The sequence below is a fragment of the Saccopteryx bilineata genome, chromosome 4 (genome assembly GCF_036850765.1).
Source record: "Saccopteryx bilineata isolate mSacBil1 chromosome 4, mSacBil1_pri_phased_curated, whole genome shotgun sequence".
NCBI lineage: Eukaryota > Metazoa > Chordata > Mammalia > Chiroptera > Emballonuridae > Saccopteryx > Saccopteryx bilineata.
Genome location: NC_089493.1, coordinates 231,440,494 through 231,459,366, shown reverse-complemented (window position 1 = coordinate 231,459,366; position 18,873 = coordinate 231,440,494). Strand labels below are relative to the sequence as shown.

At 39.9% G+C, this 18,873-nt stretch overlaps 1 protein-coding gene across 16 annotated transcripts in view; it reads right to left on the bottom strand.

The window, feature by feature from the left end:
* PAM (peptidylglycine alpha-amidating monooxygenase) overlaps nucleotides 1-18,873 on the bottom strand; it is a 349,889-nt gene that overhangs the window by 99,850 nt on the left and 231,166 nt on the right. The gene's annotated exons all lie outside the window — the stretch shown is intronic.

Here is an 18,873-nt window from a genome sequence, read left to right as displayed (position 1 = left end):
TCTCAACTTTGTGCAATGTGTTCTTCTTCTTTTTTTTTTTTTTTTCATTTTTTTCTGAAGCTGGAAACAGGGAGAGACAGTCTGACAGACTCCCGCATGCGCCCGACTGGGATCCACCCGGCACGCCCACCAGGGGCGAGGCTCTGCCCACCAGGGGGCGATGCTCTGCCCATCCTGGGCGTCGCCATGTTGTGACCAGAGCCACTCCAGCACCTGAGGCAGAGGCCACAGAGCCATCCCCAGCGCCCGGGCCATCTTTGCTCCAATGGAGCCTCCGCTGCGGGAGGGGAAGAGAGAGACAGAGAGGAAAGCGCGGCGGAGGGGTGGAGAAGCAAATGGGCGCTTCTCCTGTGTGCCCTGGCCTGGAATCGAACCCGGGTCCTCCGCACGCTAGGCCGACGCTCTACCGCTGAGCCAACCGGCCAGGGCTCTTCTTCTTTTATTTAACTTAAACTTATAAATGCTCATCCATGATAAATAGAAGATAACCTAACAACACCACCATTTTATTTCATTTTGAAAATAGGAAGTTTATATTCTGCAAAAGTTATAACTTAACTGGAATCTAATTTTTGAAAGTCAACCTAATATCAGTGGCTACATTTTCAAATTAATTATCTTTGTAACTTAAACTACAATTTTGTATTGTCCTTTGGTTTTTCAATTAAAAAAATCCCAAAACAAAGCATCTAATTTACATATAATTATGCATACATGTAATCCTTGATATTAATTAGGAAATACACTTTGAGCATTATAGCTCATATATTTGATTTAGAATTAATTTGTAGTCATTCAATATGTTTATGTTGTATTGCAGAATATGGATTAATAAAAGAACACAAAGTACTTCTGAGTTGAGAAGTAGGATGAAATGTTAAGTATCATACTCTATGTTGGGCAAACAAGTGTGTTAGGCTTGCTCGCTTGTACTTTGCCTGATTGGTACATGAGCATGGGGCAGCACCACGTGTGTATAGTCTATGTAAGGTTGCAGTGCTTGCCCTCAGGGCAGCAAATTGTAAATTGTAGAATGCCTGCCGCCATTGGGAGGGGCCATTGTTTGTTATTGTTTGCCTGAGAAGGGTTCCTCTCCCCGCCTACATGCCTGTTTTCCTTGAGTCCTGAGAGGGAAAAGTGGTTTTTCCCTGCCTGCTTGCTCGTCTGCCGTTGTAAGACTCTAATAAACGGATGGACAACTATCCCCTGGTTCCACAGTTCCTTTACCATCTGCCCAAATCCAATGTGAACCTGCATAGCCTCAATCACCACCCTAACACTCTACTAATGGGAAAACACTGAAACCCCCAGGTGACCCACATTATTTCTCAAAATTCCCTCAGGCCTTCATTGTACTCAAAACAGCTTGGTACTGTCATAAGAACAGGCATATAAATCAATGGAACAGAACAGAGAACCCAGAAATAAACCCACACCTTTATGGACAACTGGTATTTGACAAAGGAGGTAAGAGCATACAATGGAGTAAAGACAGCCTCTTTAACAAATGGTGCTAGAAAAACTGGACAGCTACCTGCAAAAAAAATAAAACTAGACTACCAACTTACACTATTCACAAAAATAAACTCAAAATGGATAAAAGACTTAAATGTAAGTCATGAAACCATCAGCATCTTGGAAGAAAACATAGGCAGTAAGCTCTCCAATATCTCTTGCAGCAATATATTTGCTGATTTAGCTCCATGGGCAAGTGAAATAAAAGACAGGATAAACAAATGGGACTATATCAAACTAAAAAGCCTTTGCACAGCTAAAGACAATAAGAACAGAATAAAAAGGCAAACTACACAATGGGAGAACATATTTGACAATACGTCTTATAAGAGGTTAATAACCAAAATTTACAATGAACTTGTAAAACTCAACACCAGGAAGACAAACAATCCAATCAAAAAATGGGCAAAAGAAATGAATAGATACTTCTCCAAAGAGGACATACAGATGGCCAATAGGCACATGAAAAAATGCTCAACATCACTAATCATAAGAGAAATGCAAATTAAAACCACAATGAGATATCACCTCCCACCAGTCAGAATGGTGCTCATCAACAAAACAACACAGAGTAAGTGCTGGTGAGGATATGGAGAAAAGGGAACCCTCCTGCACTGCTGGTGGGAATGCAGACTAGTACAACCACTGTGGAAAACAGTATGGAGATTCCTCAAAAAATTAAAAATGCGGGCCCTGGCCGGTTGGCTAAGCAGTAGAGCGTCGGCCTGGCATGCGGGGGACCCGGGTTCGATTCCCGGCCAGGGCACATAGGGGAAGTGCCCATTTGCTTCTCCACCCCCCCCCCCTTCCTCTCTGTCTCTCTCTTCCCCTCCCGCAGCCAAGGCTCCATTGGAGCAAAGATGGCCCGGGCGCTGGGGATGGCTCCTTGGCCTCTGCCCCAGGCGCTAGAGTGGCTCAGGTCGTGGCAGAGCGACGCCCCGGAGCGACAGAGCATAGCCCCCTGGTGGGAAGAGCATTGCTCCCTGGTGGGCATGCCGGGTGGATCCTGGTCCGGCGCATGCGGGAGTCTTTCTGACTGTCTCTCCCCGTTTCCAGCTTCAGAAAAAATACAAAAAAAAAAAAAAATTAAAAATGGAAGTGCCGTTTGACCCAGCCATCCCACTTTTAGGAATATATTCCAAGAACACCATATTACTGACTCCAAAAAAGAAATGTACCCCCATGTTTATGGCAGCATTATTCACAATAGTGAAGATCTGGAAACAGCCCAAGTGTCCGACAGTGGACGAGTGGATTAAAAAGCTGTGGTACATATATACAATGGAATACTATGGGGCCATGAAAAAAGAAAAAAATTTTCCTTTTGCGACAACATGGATGGACCTGGAAACTGTTATGTTAAGTGAAATAAGCCAGGCAGAAAAAGAAAAATATCATATGACCTCACTCATCTGAGGAATCCAATGAACAATGTGAACTGAGGAACAGAACTGAGACAGAGGAGAGATCAAAGGAACCAGAGGAAAAGAGGACAGAGGGAAAGGCAATGATAGGATGGGTTAAACCTGAAGGGAAGGGGGAAGGGCATTATGGGGAGGAGGCAAGAGAGATATTGAGGGGAAAATAGGGGAGGGGGGATGCATTCGGGGCAACACCAGAATTTATGTAAACATAAAATCAATTAAAAAAATTCATAAGTCTAAAATAAAAAGAAATGCTGGACTGAAAATCAAGAAAAAAAAATCCCCCCGGCCTTAAGTGTCTATACTGTAATGTAGAAGGGCTGCTGTTACTAACTAGATTTTTCTCTCCTTTCAGTTATTAGTAATTATTAGTAGGTGGTGCCTTACAGTTAAGTCTGTTAAACAAGGAAAAGGAATACAGTACTTGCAAAGACATGGGACTAAAAAGCTGTGCAGGAGAACTATCCCTAAAAGAAGAAACACTCTTCAAAGTTTTCAAAGATAGAGAAAAGAAGAATTAATATATAATGAAAAGAAATGGAGAGAATGATCACAGGTTTCCAAATTGGATAAAGAAAAGAGTCATGTTTCTGTTGGCAGACATAGGGAGAATACAAGGGTCTCTTCTGGGCCTAGGAAAGGTTAAATTCTACCATATTAGTTTGTAAATTTCTCTATATTTCAATGGTTTTCATCAAGTGCTTTTTTGGTCATGTATTTACTTGCAGTGGTAGTCAACCTGGTCCCTACCGCCCACTAGTGGCGTTCCAGCTTTCATGGTGGGTGGTAGCAGAGCAACCAAAGTATAAATAAAAAGAGTTAACTATAGCAAGTTGTTTTATAAAGATTTAGTCTGCCAAACTTAGCAAAAATCCGACATAAAGTACTTGGTAAGTAATTATTATTATATGCTTTAACTTGTTGTAACTCTGCTTTATAAATTTTATAAAGTAAAGTTACTTCCCTACTTTATAAATCACCATTACTGTGGAACCGGTGGGCAGTTAGAAAATTTTACTACTAGCAGAGATACAGAAGTGGGCAGTAGGAATAAAAAGGTTGACTACCCCTGACTTAGGGTATCTCTTCCATTTTACAAGCAAGGCAGTTAATTAAGGTAAAAAGGAATTAATAGTAAATGGGAAGTGGAAGGTGTAAATCCTAGCATTTCTCTCTAATGACTTCCATCTTTTACTGGAGTTCCTACAATACATACGTGCTGGGAAGTGATGAAAGCAGTGAAGGACAGGGTGAGGGATAGAAAACCAGATGGAGGATGTGTGGAGTATGTGAAGAAAAAATGCTGTGGGTAGTGTTGCTAGTGCCCTGAATTAGATTTCCCAGACATCTCCTAATTTTTATGTGAGACAATGGGCAAGTAACTTTATTTATCCTCTTAATTTCTTTTAGTTAAAAATGACACACTATGTGCTATTAATTTAAATGGCATTAATTAGTTGAGAACTGTATAGCCCTGACCAGCTTCAAAAAAAGAATTTAACTATGAATGATTAAAAGAGCATGTGGTACAAAGGGACAAATGAAAATAAAAAACAAAGTATATAAAACTAAATGGTATTAGGGAGAATTTTTTTCCCTAAAACTCATTACTTAAGTAAATATTATATTGTTCAATGTTAAGTTGCTTTAAAAACACATTTTAAAATATAAAAACATTATGAATATATTCTTTAAAAAAATACTGAAGTTCTTTACATATCCTCTCATAACTAAATAAATAAAAATGTAATTCCTCATACTTAATGATCATATTTAGGGATTAAATTAAGCAGGTGTCCTATGGAATGAATGAGAATAAGGATCATTAGTTTTCCATTCTGAAGGTGATTAACAAAGTTGAAATGATTAGGATGCTCGTATTTATGTGAAGAGATTGGCAAGAGCAAAAAAATACTTCAGGATAACAGGCTCCTTTGGATCATAGTGAATAGTCTGAAAATCATTCCCATGATTCACATCAAGCTGCTTGTGTATAACGATGGTTAGAAAAGAACATGAAGAACATCGATTACAATTCTGAAATCAGTGGGTTTATCAAGCAACCAGGTTTAGAAATATCCTTACATAATAAGGGAAGTGGATTATTTCATACAGTAGAATGAAAAAGCATAAATGAGATGAGGTAAACGATTCCAATTTTTAATCACATTTATTGTATTTGCATGATTAAATTCATTCCTCTCCATTCCCAGTGGTTCCAAGGACTTGTAAAACCCTGACTCCATTACTTGTTTCATATGGTAAGGATATGAACTTTGGCACATATACAAACTAGAAATCTAACACAAATTAAATTCTTTTAGTTTTTAATAGCATTGGTCTAGTACAGCGGTTCTCAACCTGTGGGTTGCGACAGGAAATATGGCTTTAGGCGACCCCTGTGTTTTGGTCGTTCGACCCCCCCCCCCCGGGTCGTGACCCACAGGTTGAGAACCGCTGGTCTAGTAGCTATATCACCTTAGGCAAGTCACTTAACCTTTCTAAGCATCAATTTCCATTCTGTAAAATGCAAGGGTTGGGCTCCTTTCCAGACATATTTTCTTGTGCAATCTCCCTGAAGATTAAGTCTCTGGTACTAAAAACAAGTGCTTTCAAAACGAATTAGTTTAGGACAGCTAAGATCTATGGTTGTTACTCCTTTGTTTTCAGGAGAAAATAAAAGAAATAACATTGTTTCCTTCTCAACAATGCCTTCTCAGCCATGTTCCCATCTCTTCTCTATATTTAGAAAGGCCTAAGAGGCTGTGGAATTTCGTGCAAGTTGAATATTACCTTCTTGCCAATCATTTTTATCTCAGAGTTGGTCTCATGGTCTCTGCCTTTCACTTTCTAGTCTCTGCCACCCCATACATTTCACTTAAAAAGAAAAAAAATTGTAAAAAATAAGGGGATATAACTTATTATTTCTGCTCATTCTTCAAAAAGGTTTATCTAGCTTCAGTATAAAGGAGGAACATTTGCACACCTATATATAGGGAGGGAGGTGTCTAAGAAAGTCACATATGCATTGTAAGTAGCTTCTACTATTACAGCATTTTAAAATCCAAAGACCAAATTTTGTGAAAAAGTTAATAAAAATAAACTCTCCTTCAAATTTCAAAGTTAAATTAAAAAAGTGCTAGTATTACCAGACAGTAATTAAATGCATTTTCTTCTTTCAAAGCTCCCCCTTTCTTAAGAGAATTGAGATTTAATTATACTTATTTTGGTAAATGCCAATTATTCTGCTCCTGTCTCAAGCCTCAGATTGCCCTGACATATCTGTACTACAGGGAAAAAAATACAGAAGTAACTTCAATCCTTACTAGGACAGTTTGAGCCTCAGTTGTCAACCTTTGTTTTGCATAAATATCAACTGGGAAGCTTGTTAAAATTTCAGCATGCACTGGCTCTCTGAAAATATGCATATGTGTGTATCCATATATTTATTATATTTTTACTAATATAAAAGATGTATAGCACACAATTTATAAACAGTAAAATACATAATACTGTTTATTTTAAATTACATATAACCAATTGAATATAATTACTTAAAAATAATTTTCTGATGAGCTGATGAGTGAGAGGGTGAGACGAATGTCTGCCGATGGAAGCAAGGGCGTGTGCTGGAACGGCGCTGGCTCATCCACGAGGAGTACAGAATCTCGCTGTACTGGGTAACAGTTTCTACACACTGGAACAGTATTTCCTCATGCTTTTGGTTATTCATAATAATCTGCATTACTAACATTTTTCCATCACTTTCTTATATCTAAACAACCTACAAAATCATTTATTACGCACTAATTTGCAGCATTTGCCAATTTCCATGGTGTCAATTTTCCTACCCGGGTGATTTCAAGTTACCAAAGTGACATCACTGAACAATGAGTTGGGAAGAGTTGAACAATTAACATAGCATTGTATAATATTTCCACTGTACAGGTACAATAGATACAAATATCCTCAAGAGCATAGATAACAGTGAAATGTAGTAAAATAACTAGATAATGATTTTTGAGTATTCATTGCCTTTATTTTTAACAATGTGTACATTAACAATCAGCTCATAAAGGATTTAAAATTAACAGTTGGCTCTTGTGAGTTAATAAGAGCCAGCTCCAGCAACCACTGCCTAGACTCTATATAATGCAGCAGGTCTGGTTGGAACCAGCAATTTTTCTCTTTAAAAGAACCTCAAGGAGGTTCTGGTGCAGGCAGTTCAGATCAGATTTTGAGAAATCCTGACCCAGACTATGTATTCCAGAGGTAATTCTATAGACCTTCCAGCTAATTAATTCAGATCCTTTAATGAAACAATAAAAAGAGTTCCTCTGTTTAAGTAAATGCTGGGTAAGAAAAAAAAAAATCAAATGTGGCTTGATCAGGCAGTGGTGCAGTGGATTGAGCACTGGACTGGGACGCGGAGGACCCAGGTTTGAAACCCTGAGGTCATTGGCTTGAGAGCAGGCTCACCAGTTTGAGTGCGGGGATCGTACATATGACCTCATGGTCGCTGGCCTGAGCCCAAAGGTCGCTGGCTGCCTTGAAGCCCAAGGTTGCTGGCTTGAGCAAGAGCTCAGTCACTTGCTCTGATGTAGCCCCCCTCCCCTCAGTCAAGGTACATATTAGAAAGCAGTCAACGAATAATTAAGGTGCCGCAACGAAGAATTGATACTTCTCATCTCTCCCCCTTCCTGTCCATCTGTCCCCATCTGTCCCTCTGACTCTCTCTCTGTCTCTGTCCAAAATAAAAATCAAGTGTGAAAACATCTAGTACAGGTAAGACTATGGGGCTTGCTCATTCACCGTAGATTGAAAAAACTGTCTTGCTGGGTTTGGTGAAATCTGTTACGATTTAAACACTCCATGACCCAAAAATCCAATTTCTAGAAATCTACCCTGCAGTGGCAACACACGGTTACCTAAAACATTTCTAACATTAACATTCACTGCACCATTATTTGTAATAGCGAAACACTGAGAACCTTAGCATCTTTAATAGGGAACAGGATACTATAATTTTAAAGTATATCAACACAACAAACAGAGTACTGGGCAGCCATTATAAATAATGAAAGCTTTACATGTTCTTGCTGCCTTAGAAATATGCCCAGGATGCATTATTAAATTAAAAACAACAGCAGATGCAGATCTGTAAGAGTGTGATGTGATTTTTTTTTAAATATATATATATATATATATATATATATTTATTTATTTATTTTTTTGTATTTTTCTGAAGCTGGAAACGGGGAGAGACAGACAGACTCCCGCATGCGCCCGACCGGGATCAACCCGGCACGCCCACCAGGGGCGATGCTCTGCCCACCAGGGGGCGATGCTCTGCCCCTCCGGGGAGTCGCTCTGCTGCGACCAGAGCCACTCTAGCGCCTGGGGCAGAGGCCAAGGAGCCATCCCCAGCGCCCGGGCCATCTTTGCTCCAATGAAGCCTTGGCTGCGGGAGGGGAAGAGAGAGACAGAGAGGAAGGGGGGGAGTGGAGAAGCAAATGGGCGCTTCTCCTATGTGCCCTGGCCGGGAATCGAACCCGGGTCCCTGCACGCCAGGCCGACGCTCTACTGCTGAGCCAACCGGCCAGGGCCGTGATCTTTGTCCAAAGAGAGAAAGTGCCTGGATACATGCTGTGGTTTCTGTGTGTATGGAGGAATGTTGGGAGATGCATATGAAGAGTTGGCAGACATAAATAGGTGGGAATGGGAGGTAGGGTTGAAGAGGGTATTGAAAGTTTTTTCTTTTTAATCTATATACCTTTTCTCCAATACTGTTATTGAGATATAATTCACATGCCATACAATTCACCTCCTTAAAGTTTACAATTTAACGGGTTTTAGTATATTCACAGACATGTGCAACCATCACCTTATATTCTAGATTTTTTAAATAGTAAGGTGTTGTAAGTGGCTTTTTTAACTTTTATTTTTAATGTTTTTCTGTATTTTCCAAAAGATGAAAAATAAAGTTTAAGAGATATTATTTTAATGGCAAAATACTCAAATTTATCCAGAGCTCTCCAATTTGTGTTAGTATTTTAACTGATAACTCATATATTAAGGATTAGGTTTCTTGGTTCTTACACTAAAATTTTTTGCAATTCTGAAATCTGAAAACCCTAAAGTTTTTTCATAATGTTTGACAGCAAAAGCTGATCTCAATGAATATGATGCTATTTGTGGTCTTTATTTATTTGTTAGAGTGTGACCATTTGAACATTTTGCTATAGGAATGTTATTAGTGTACTTCATTAGAGATGGTGCTTCAGACCCCCAAACGTGATATAATATAATATACAAATTATGCACTTGAGTACCTTTCATAAAGGTTATACGTTCTTAATATTAAACCACATCTGCCTGAAGTATTTAAATAAAAGTTTGTACCCCTATCCTAAGGAATATTAGAGAAACAGGAAGTGGGAGGAAAGGAAGGAAGAAAGGAGACTTGCTGAATGGCACGGTGTCATAAGAATGGCCCTGGGAGAGCACAGGGAAACAGGTCTGTTTACTGAGGATGAGGCTTGTTTAAGCAGGTGGCTGGCTGTCCCTGGTGTTGAGGACTTGGAAACATTATGTATGCCCTTGAATGAAAGATCATGGTGAGAGCTAACTTGCCACATTCTGGAAGAAGGGGAAGGAGATGGGCTTGCGGGACCGTGCACATGTCAGGGTCCTGTTCAGAGAGGGCCAGGCTGAGGAAGAGAAAGGTGCCACCCATGCACTCCTGTCAGTGTAGAGACTCACTGGCTTTCGGGCATCATCCTGGGGGTACGGAGATATTAACAACACCCTCCATGTTTGCAATTTCAAAAAAAATTCTTAAATATAGAAAGTAATCCAGAATGTTAGAAAACACATGGGTTTAAATGTCTTGATTCACAGTATCCTTCAGTTTACAGAAGAGTAAGGAAAGCAGGCTTGTATGTTCTTGCTAAAAGCATGCAGGGGAAGCTACCAGGACAGATTTAGAGAAGACAACAGCAGAAGCAATGGGAAGCAATCTTTCACTCAGTTTTCCACTATCTCAGCAATCAGGTAGCAAGGAGCCGAGAGCACGCTAATGATCAGCCTGAAGTTACAGTAGTCTACTTTATCCTGGAATGAAGTAATTTTATGTATAGTTGCCCTGCCAGTGATCTATGCTCCACCTTGTTAAAAAAATGCATTAGCAAGAGATTTTTCCTGGCCTCACCATTTCAAAGCTTTTTCTAATAGCTTTGTGGCTGTAGTCTTGTAAGGCAGAGACACAGTAGAATCAGAATTGCTCTGGAATCCTGTTTTCCCTTCTACTTGCCATTGTTTCCCCCAAGTGTTCAGTTGTGGAGCAATAGGAACTCCTGCCGTGTGTGTGTGTGTGTGTGTGTGTGTGTGTTTGTGTGTGTGTGTGTGTGTGTGAATGTGAGTGTGGAGTATGCTGCATGAAAGCATGCTCTCTGTCTAGTAACACCCACCTGTCTGGAACTAAGCTCCCGAGAAGCCATGCCTAGACGAACACAGCCAGGATGGAAGAACACCAAGAGGACAAGGAGACTTAAAATCTGAGAGTCACCAAGTCCAGGCGCTGCTGCTCCCAAGAGTTTATTCTAAAAGTTCCCTTTTAGGGCTTCAATTCGGACTCTTGTTTATTTTAAATTTAAGAACAATGATAAGAAATTTAGATTCCGGATCAGTTTAGAAAAGGGAAGAAGGATACCTGTAGGAAATTAATCTGGCAACAGGAAACCTCTTTCTGAACTTGGGGAGGGGAGTCTTGCTGCCTTTCAACCCCCTCTCTTATTGTCCTGAGTTTGTACTGGTTTGTGTGGTGACAGTTCCTGGTTTATTTGCTCCCATCGGACCATGAGCTACAGAAGGTGGAATCTGTTCTTAGTCCTCTTTGCCTCCCTCCATGCCGTGCTCTGTTTGAATTAAAAGGAGTTGAAATGGTAGCTTGACAACAGAGGAAGAACCAGAAAATACAGAAAAGGAGATAGAAAAAGGCAGCAAGTCCAGTGTCATGGAAAGACCACCTACTCCTAAAATGTTGTGGGGAATCATTGCGCAGTAGTTGGTATTCAGAATGACACCCCAAAAGTGAAGAGAAGGGGATAGGGGATAAGAGGATGGCTAACATTTACTGCCAGTCTGCTCTATGTCAGGCACAGATGTAGGCATTTAACACTGTGGACACAAAAGGGGCCACACTGAACTTGACAAGCTCAGGGGAGATCTGCATGGCAGCCTTGCAAAGTCAGAGGCTGAAAGTAGCCACACGGGATGGTCTGAAAATAAAACTTTCTAACTAAAAGCAGGTCGTGGCAGGTAGCCATGTCCTAGGCCAGTGTGTTCCCTGACAAAGGCCAATCTTTACCGTAACTAAGCCAGTCTGCTACCTTTTTGAATCTAGTGTGACATGCCTTTGAAATGTCAGGGTCATTTTCTTTCCCCCCCAGACCCCTTCAGGGCACATCTCCCACCAGAGGAGAGACCACAGTCTCCTACTGTTATTGTTATCATGTTAATTCTTGACTGCTAACTATCCTATACCCACAAATGTAAAAGAAGTATATGTCTATTCCTTTTGTTTTTTATCTAATCCCAGAGATTTCCCTATTTTGCTTTCTCCTGCTGCCCGCCAGTGGCTGGCAAACTCATTAGTCAACAGAACCAAATATCTACAGTACAATGATTGAAATTTTTTTTGAGAACCAAGTTTTTTTTGTTTTTTTGTTTTTTTTTTGAGAACCAAGTTTTTAAAACTTAAACTATATAGGTAGGAACATTGTTATTAACTTAATTAGGGTACTCCTAAACTGGCCAAAGAGTCGCACTCAAGGGGCCAAAGAGCCGCATGTGGCTCATGAGCCGTGGTTTACCGACCACTGCCAGTGAATTTCAAGTAATCCCTTTATGTCTTCTCTTTGATTTTGATGTATAAAATAAGAGTGGCCATGGCAGGTTAGCTCAGTGGTAGAGTGTTGGTCCGGCGTGTGGAAGTCCCAGGTTCAAGTCCTGGCCAGGGCACACAGGAGAAGCGCCCATCTGCTTCTCCACCCTTCCCCCTCTCCTTCCTCTCTGTCTCTCTCTTCCCCTCCTGCAGCCAAGGCTCCATTGGAGCAAAGTTGTCCTGGGTGCTGAGGATGGCTCTGGGCCTCTGCCCCAGGCGCTAGAATAGCTCCAGCTGCAATGGAGCGATGCCCCAGATGGGCAGAGCAAATCCCCCTGGTGGGCATGCCAGGTGGATCCCAGTTGGGTGCACGTGGGAGTCTCTCTCTCTGCCTCCCCACTTCTCACTCCAGAAAAAGACTAAAAAAAAAAGTGGTAACTGCCCTTTTCTGAAGCATTTTCTAATCTGTTGAGATTCTGCTTCCTGGTAATTGTCAGTTTGGCTCAAATAAACTCATAAAAATTCTTTACAGGTTTGGACGGTTCTTATGTTGACAACATACACCAACTATTTTAGTTTCATAAAGCACATACTATATTTGGGAAAGATTTCTGCTCATAATGTTTTAATATTATGATATTTAGAGTCAAAACCTTAGCTTTCTGGAAAACTTGGCTATTAAAAATGATTCATTTTTCTAAGAGTGCTAACTGGAATTTCATCATGTGATTTTACTAATATAACCCCAGGAATTTGGAGATGAAACTGCATAAAACTCACATAACAGAGTTGAAAAAAGTCCCCCATAGGTATCATTTATCTTATTTAGAATATAAGTATGAAACACCAAATCTAAGGAAAACAAATCTTGCAGCATATACTCCTAGGAGGATGCTAATATAGGTGTGTGTGTGGGGTCTGTATCCATCCTGAGGAATATCTGCTAGTTTTCCTATGTGCAACCAGGGGTGGGATTCAGCTGGTTTGCCCTGGTTCAGCAGAACTGACACTTAATTTTTTAAGTTCGGAGAACTGGTTGTTAAAATGGCACATGTAACGAGAGTTCTCTCTAAGGTGGGCACCTGGGCAGCTGCCCAATGTGGAAATCACAAATTTACATTCCTTACTCTCTTTTAACCTTCATCTTTGCAATGGAATGTTTTAAGCATTCGTAGTAATGTGCATTTCGTCCATAGGTTAAAAAAGATTGATGGAACTATGCTTATAATATTTATTTATTCATTTCACAAAACTCATTATACCTTTAATGAAATACTACATTTTAATCTCTTCACGTTTGTTACTGCAGTAAACAAACATATATAACATAAAGAGAAAAACTGCCAAATAACCAGGGGGTGACAACTTGTATTGTTTTTTGTCATGTATTACTTAATATTCTTTCATTAATATTTTAAAACTCTTTCTTATAACATAATCTCGTTTTGTGTACCTCTTTTATTGTTCTTATTTAAGTATTAAATGCATAAAATAAATGACCTTTTGGTATATCATTTTTTATACTTAAAACAGTCATTTAGAGCAGAGAACAAGTTGTTAAATTATTTGAATTCCACCACTGTATGTAACCAAGAGCTTAAGAACATTAAGCAGCTTGGAAATTTTACCAACCCCAAAGAGAGTCACAGCTTATGCACGTGGGAAGAAATCCTTTCCTCCATTTTAGGAGTATCAATTCCAACTTCAGTTGGTGGGTACAGGGGTTTTCCTGTCTGAGATTTACTGTTAGAGACTAGTAAGCTAATGCCAGGCACTCTTCAAAGGAGAGGCAAGTTTTCTTAAGATTCCCCTGGGCTAAACATCGCAAAAAAATATGACAAATTCTTGCAGCAATCTCAAGAGAATTTTCTCTTTGGAACAAGATTTTATTGAAAAAAAATAGAAAGAAAATAAAAGGGCCAGGAGGAATCTCTGATTCCCACTATTCTAATATTAAGTACAAGGATTTAATCTTGTAGTTTCATTGTATAACTGAGCTACAAACAACCAAAACTGCTGTGGAGAACAGGGCACAGACCATAACTAGGAAACTTCTACTGACAATGTGACGGATGTCAACACAGTTCTGTGTCTAAACATTAGAAATTACAACACCCTTGAAAAGTAACCACTGCACTCCTTATGTTATGGGCAACTATGACAACTATGCATTTAGGGGAATTTATGGCTCCTTAAGCCCTTTTACAGGGACTATAATGATACTAGTTAACATTTATTGAGTACTTACCAGGTACCTTCATATGAACTATTAGGATCCCATTCTACAGATGAGGTGGGTCGGGAGGTTTAGAAATTGGTGAGGGTAACAAAACAAGCAAGTGCCACTGTCATGCCATCTGGTCTTAGAGATTGATGGCCTAATCCCTGCACTGTGCGATTGCCTATATGGGACTTTCATTTCTAATTAGAGTACATTCTGTTTTCTACAGAATATTAATTTATAGAAAGCCTAGAGTTGAAAAAAAAAAAGAAGAGCTGACGCTGGGCTCCCAGAACCCCAAGCCAGGCTCACCTGGTCTCCGAGAGCCCCAGGGCACCTCCGTGCCCTCACGCCCAGGCTGAAGTAAGAGTCTGAGCAGGTCATTGTTTGGTTAATAAGTATGCTGAGTGCCTTCTGAATAACGTCCTAACAAGAATCTCTATGGTCCCTTTTACTTCTCTTCTCATTCTTGCCGTTGCTCCCCTTGCATTTCACACTCCAGTAATGCCAAGTGACCATGAGCTCCTTGCGGACACGAGGCTTTCACTCCCCTGTGCCCATGCACGTGCTCTGACCTTTCTCAGGATTGTGTCTTCCCGTTCCCCGTGTCTATGTGGGGGCTCCTGATCACCATTCAAATCCTTGCTCTGGTTCCTTCCTCTAAGAAGCCTTGCACAGACAATGTCCCCCTCCCCTTCCAGGCAGACCTGTCCACACGGCCTTTCTACAGCCTCCTGTACCTAGAATGTATTTCTGTCATTGCCTATAAATGCCCTGTTTTTGTTTTTTTTTCTCCTGCTAGAATACAGTAAATGCCCACAGGCAGGAAGATTAGTTTGTCCGGCACAGGTCTGACACTATGATTGACATGGCATTTAATAAAGCTGGCTGTTTATAAGTAATGCTTTTACAGCTCCACATTCTATGCAATTTCCAAAACAAACAAAAACCAAAACAAAACAAACATTGCATGTTATCCCACAGAACTCACACCCAATTTTTTCCTACTTATAGAGATCGCAGTTTAAGCATACCCAGTTGGTTTTAGGTGATAGTCTCTCTGATACTTTATCACATTCTAACACATTTTAAAAGGTATTTTACCTTTACTGTTAGTGCTTCATTAAATGAAAGTCCTAGGTATCTCACCTCTCTAAAACCTGCCCTGGCTAGAAAATGCTCATACCCTACGCCAAACAGTTCCCACTTTTCAGAAGAGTGTAGTAATTTCCTTAGAGTCTCAGTCTGCTTCTGATTTACAATTTATATACTTAAGGTACCGTCAGTAGTTTTTTTTTAAGCACTTTTATTTTTGGACATTTTTAGATTTTATTTATTCATTTTTAGAGAGAGAGGAGAGAGAGAGAAAAAAGGGGGGAGGAGCAGGAAGCATCAACTCCCATATGGGCCTTGACCAGGCAAGTGCAGGGTTTTGAAATGGTGACCTCAGCGTTCCAGGTTGACACTTTATCCACTGCGCAACCACAGGTCAGACTCCATCAGTAGTTTTAGTAACATTCAGTTCAAATATTCATTGACACTAATATGATTATATACAGGTGAATATATATATCACATATGACATAGATATATAACCTACTTTTAATCATCAGACAATATGATGATATACTTATTTTCCACTTCTAGGTGCTTTATTTAGAGGTTAAGTGTACAATCACAGTATGAGAACTTTTTGTTTGTTTCTTTGTATTTTTCTGAAGTTGGAAACGGGGAGACAGTCAGACAGACTCCCACATGTGCCCGACTGGGATCCACCCGGCACGCCCACCAGGGGGCGATGCTCCACCCATCTGGGGCATTTCTCTGTTGCAACCAGAGCCATTCTAGCGCCTGAGGCAGAGGCCATGGAGCCATCCTCAGTGCCTGGGCCAACTTTGCTCCAATGGAGCCTTGGCTGCGGGAGGGGAAGAGAGAGACAGAGAGGAAGGAGAGGGGGAGGGGTGGAGAAGCAGATGGGCGCTTCTCCTGTGTGCCCTGGCCTGGAATCGAACCCGGGACTCCTGCATGCCAGGCCGATGCTCTACCTCTGAGCCAACCGGCTAGGGCCACAGTATGAGAACTTTTTAAAGAACAGTCACTCCTTACAGTAAATCGAACCAGGCATGTAGAGACTTACCTGCACTCTTCTTTGTCAGGAGAGTGAGTGGGAATGTGGCATATTAACTGGCACGTACTGAAGGACTTACCACAGTGTTTCTACTTGTGGAATTTAATATAATATTTTGACATTCTAAAGGGGAAAAAAAATTCACACAACCCTGCCTTTCATGCTTATTGGCTGTTTCCTATTTTTTTCTTGTTACTTATAATCCTCGAAAACATACAAGCATACATATAGTTTTATGTAGTCTATATAAAATTTTATGCACAGCTATTTTTGTTGTTAAAACATTTATTTAACTAGTCCTGTATTAAGGGTTGTTTGTTAACTTCTAATTTTTCACATTACTAGCTAATGGTACATAAATAACTGTGGATAGGTAGGTCATTTTTTAAAAAGAAAAGAAAATCTTTTTTTTTCTTTCTTTTTTTTTTTTTTTTACAGAGACAGAGAGAGAGTCAGAGAGAGGGATAGATAGGGACAGACAGGAACAGAGAGAGAGATGAGAAGCACCAATCACTAGTTTTTCATTGCGACACCTTAGTTGTTTATTGATTGCTTTCTCATATGTGCCTTGACTGTGGGGATACAGCAGACTGAGTAACCCTTTGCTCAAGCCAGCAACCTCAGGTCCAAGCTGGTGAGCTTTGCTCAAACCAGATGAGTCCATGCTCAAGCTGGCGACCTCGGGGTCTTGAACCTGGGTCCTCTGCATCCTAGTCCAATGCTCTATCCACTGCACCACCACCTGGTCAGGCAAAAAATCTCTTTCTTTAAAATAAAAGCCTAAAGCAAGATTTTAACATTCTATATAAAATAATGTAATATATAGTAAAGCTGCATTCTAGAAAACTGCACTAATTTATAAAGCTCTGCACACTGAACCAGATTCATCCAAACCCTGGCAGTCCTGGGTTTTAGAATTCAATTGCCACTCACCCCCAATTTAATAAAACGTAAAATAATCTCTCATTGTTTTAGTGAGATTTGATATTTTCCCACATGTTTATTTACTCTTCTAAGCCACATACAGCTTAAGGCGCAAGATAATATACTATTGAATAAATCACATGAACACAACTTTTGTATTTTCATTATATTTCAATAAGGTTTATGAATTACAGCACTGGAAATTTTTCTACCTCATACCTCTTATATAACTTCTTTCCTAGAAATGAATCTCAAAAAAGCAAAAAATGAAAAATTAATGATTCTCATCAATCTTTTACATATATTTATATATTAACTATCAATACTTTTTAATTACTGCTCAATTAAACAAAATACAAATTCCTCAACTGTTATATATTTTAAGAACTAGTACAATATATATCATTCATATCTGTTAGGAGGTATTAGTAAGTGAAGAGGAATTAGGTTGAAAAGTTAGGTCTAGGGGTTCTATGGAGGGATACAGAGTGGGGAGGGGAGTACGCATGGGTGTGACCAGCTACTTAACTGTGGGAGACAGGGGAAGCTGTCGTTGGCTTTTTGAAAAATTACAGTACTATCAATGCTTTGAAAGTCAGCAGTCCAGAATCTGCCTGTTCCACTGATACTAACATAGTCAATTTTTAAAGCAGATAATTTCTGTCTCTATTCCTTAAACACAAACATTAATTATTCCTTTGTTTTCAATAAACCTTGTCTTAGCACTACAGATAGTTAACAACTTTAAGATCAGGCTCTGTTCCAAAAATAAAAAGCAATTTTTATATAGCCCAAAGCATGTTTTTAATATCAAAACAAGTTTTATTTGGATTGAGGGATTGGTTCACAGGAACTTGTTTAATTGATAATATATCTGACTGAAGTACTAATGATAATGTTTCAGTTACATAAAATTATTCTTTCTGACATTTTTTTTCCAGAGAAAGATGCATTTATTATCCTTAGTCCTGAGTGCTGAGAAGCTATGAACATCTCAGCACACGGGCTACTCTGACCAGAGGACATTTCCTAGGTAGAGAGAGACATGCACTTCTAGATTCAGTTGTGGGATAGAAAGCTAATATGTCTACAAAGAAAAATGTATCAGGTTAGTCAACAGAAGTATGATGTTAAGTTAGAGAATTTGGGGGAATATGTGCAAGTCAGTAAGGCCGTATGAACGCTGACACACCGAGGAGGGGACCGCAGAACACCCCCACTCCCATGAACACAGGAGCGCAAGCGTCAACACAAAGGAAGCAGGAATAAACACCAGTCACAGTTGCCTTGGGAACAGGGTCCCTTCCTCATGTTAATGATTCTATAATAAGAAAAGGAACATTTATGAAGCGCATCAGAATTCTGGGTAGAACAATAGGTGTCTGGCGTAGTGCTCAGTAGCAGGTGTGTATGGGGTGGGTGGTTTTTGCATTAGTGCAGTGGACAACGGATGAGTTCATGAAGTGGAAAGTGTGGACTGTAGATGAAGAACTGACATGAGCCTGAGTGGTTCAGAACCTTGTTGGTATTGTAAACCTTGCTGGCTCTCCCAAGTGCTTGTTTACAGAATTAAATGATTTAGTAGTCCCTACACTTTCTAACAATGCTGCTTAGAAAGAATCCTCTAATAAAAACAGGTAGATAAGGTAATACATTGGAAAGACATAGAATCCTAAAGTCAGCATAAGAAAAAGCACAAAAGGATGCAAAAAGAGTATATGCCCTTCAAAATAAAAGTCATTTCACTGTAGTCCCAAATTAAAAAAACAAAAGTAAT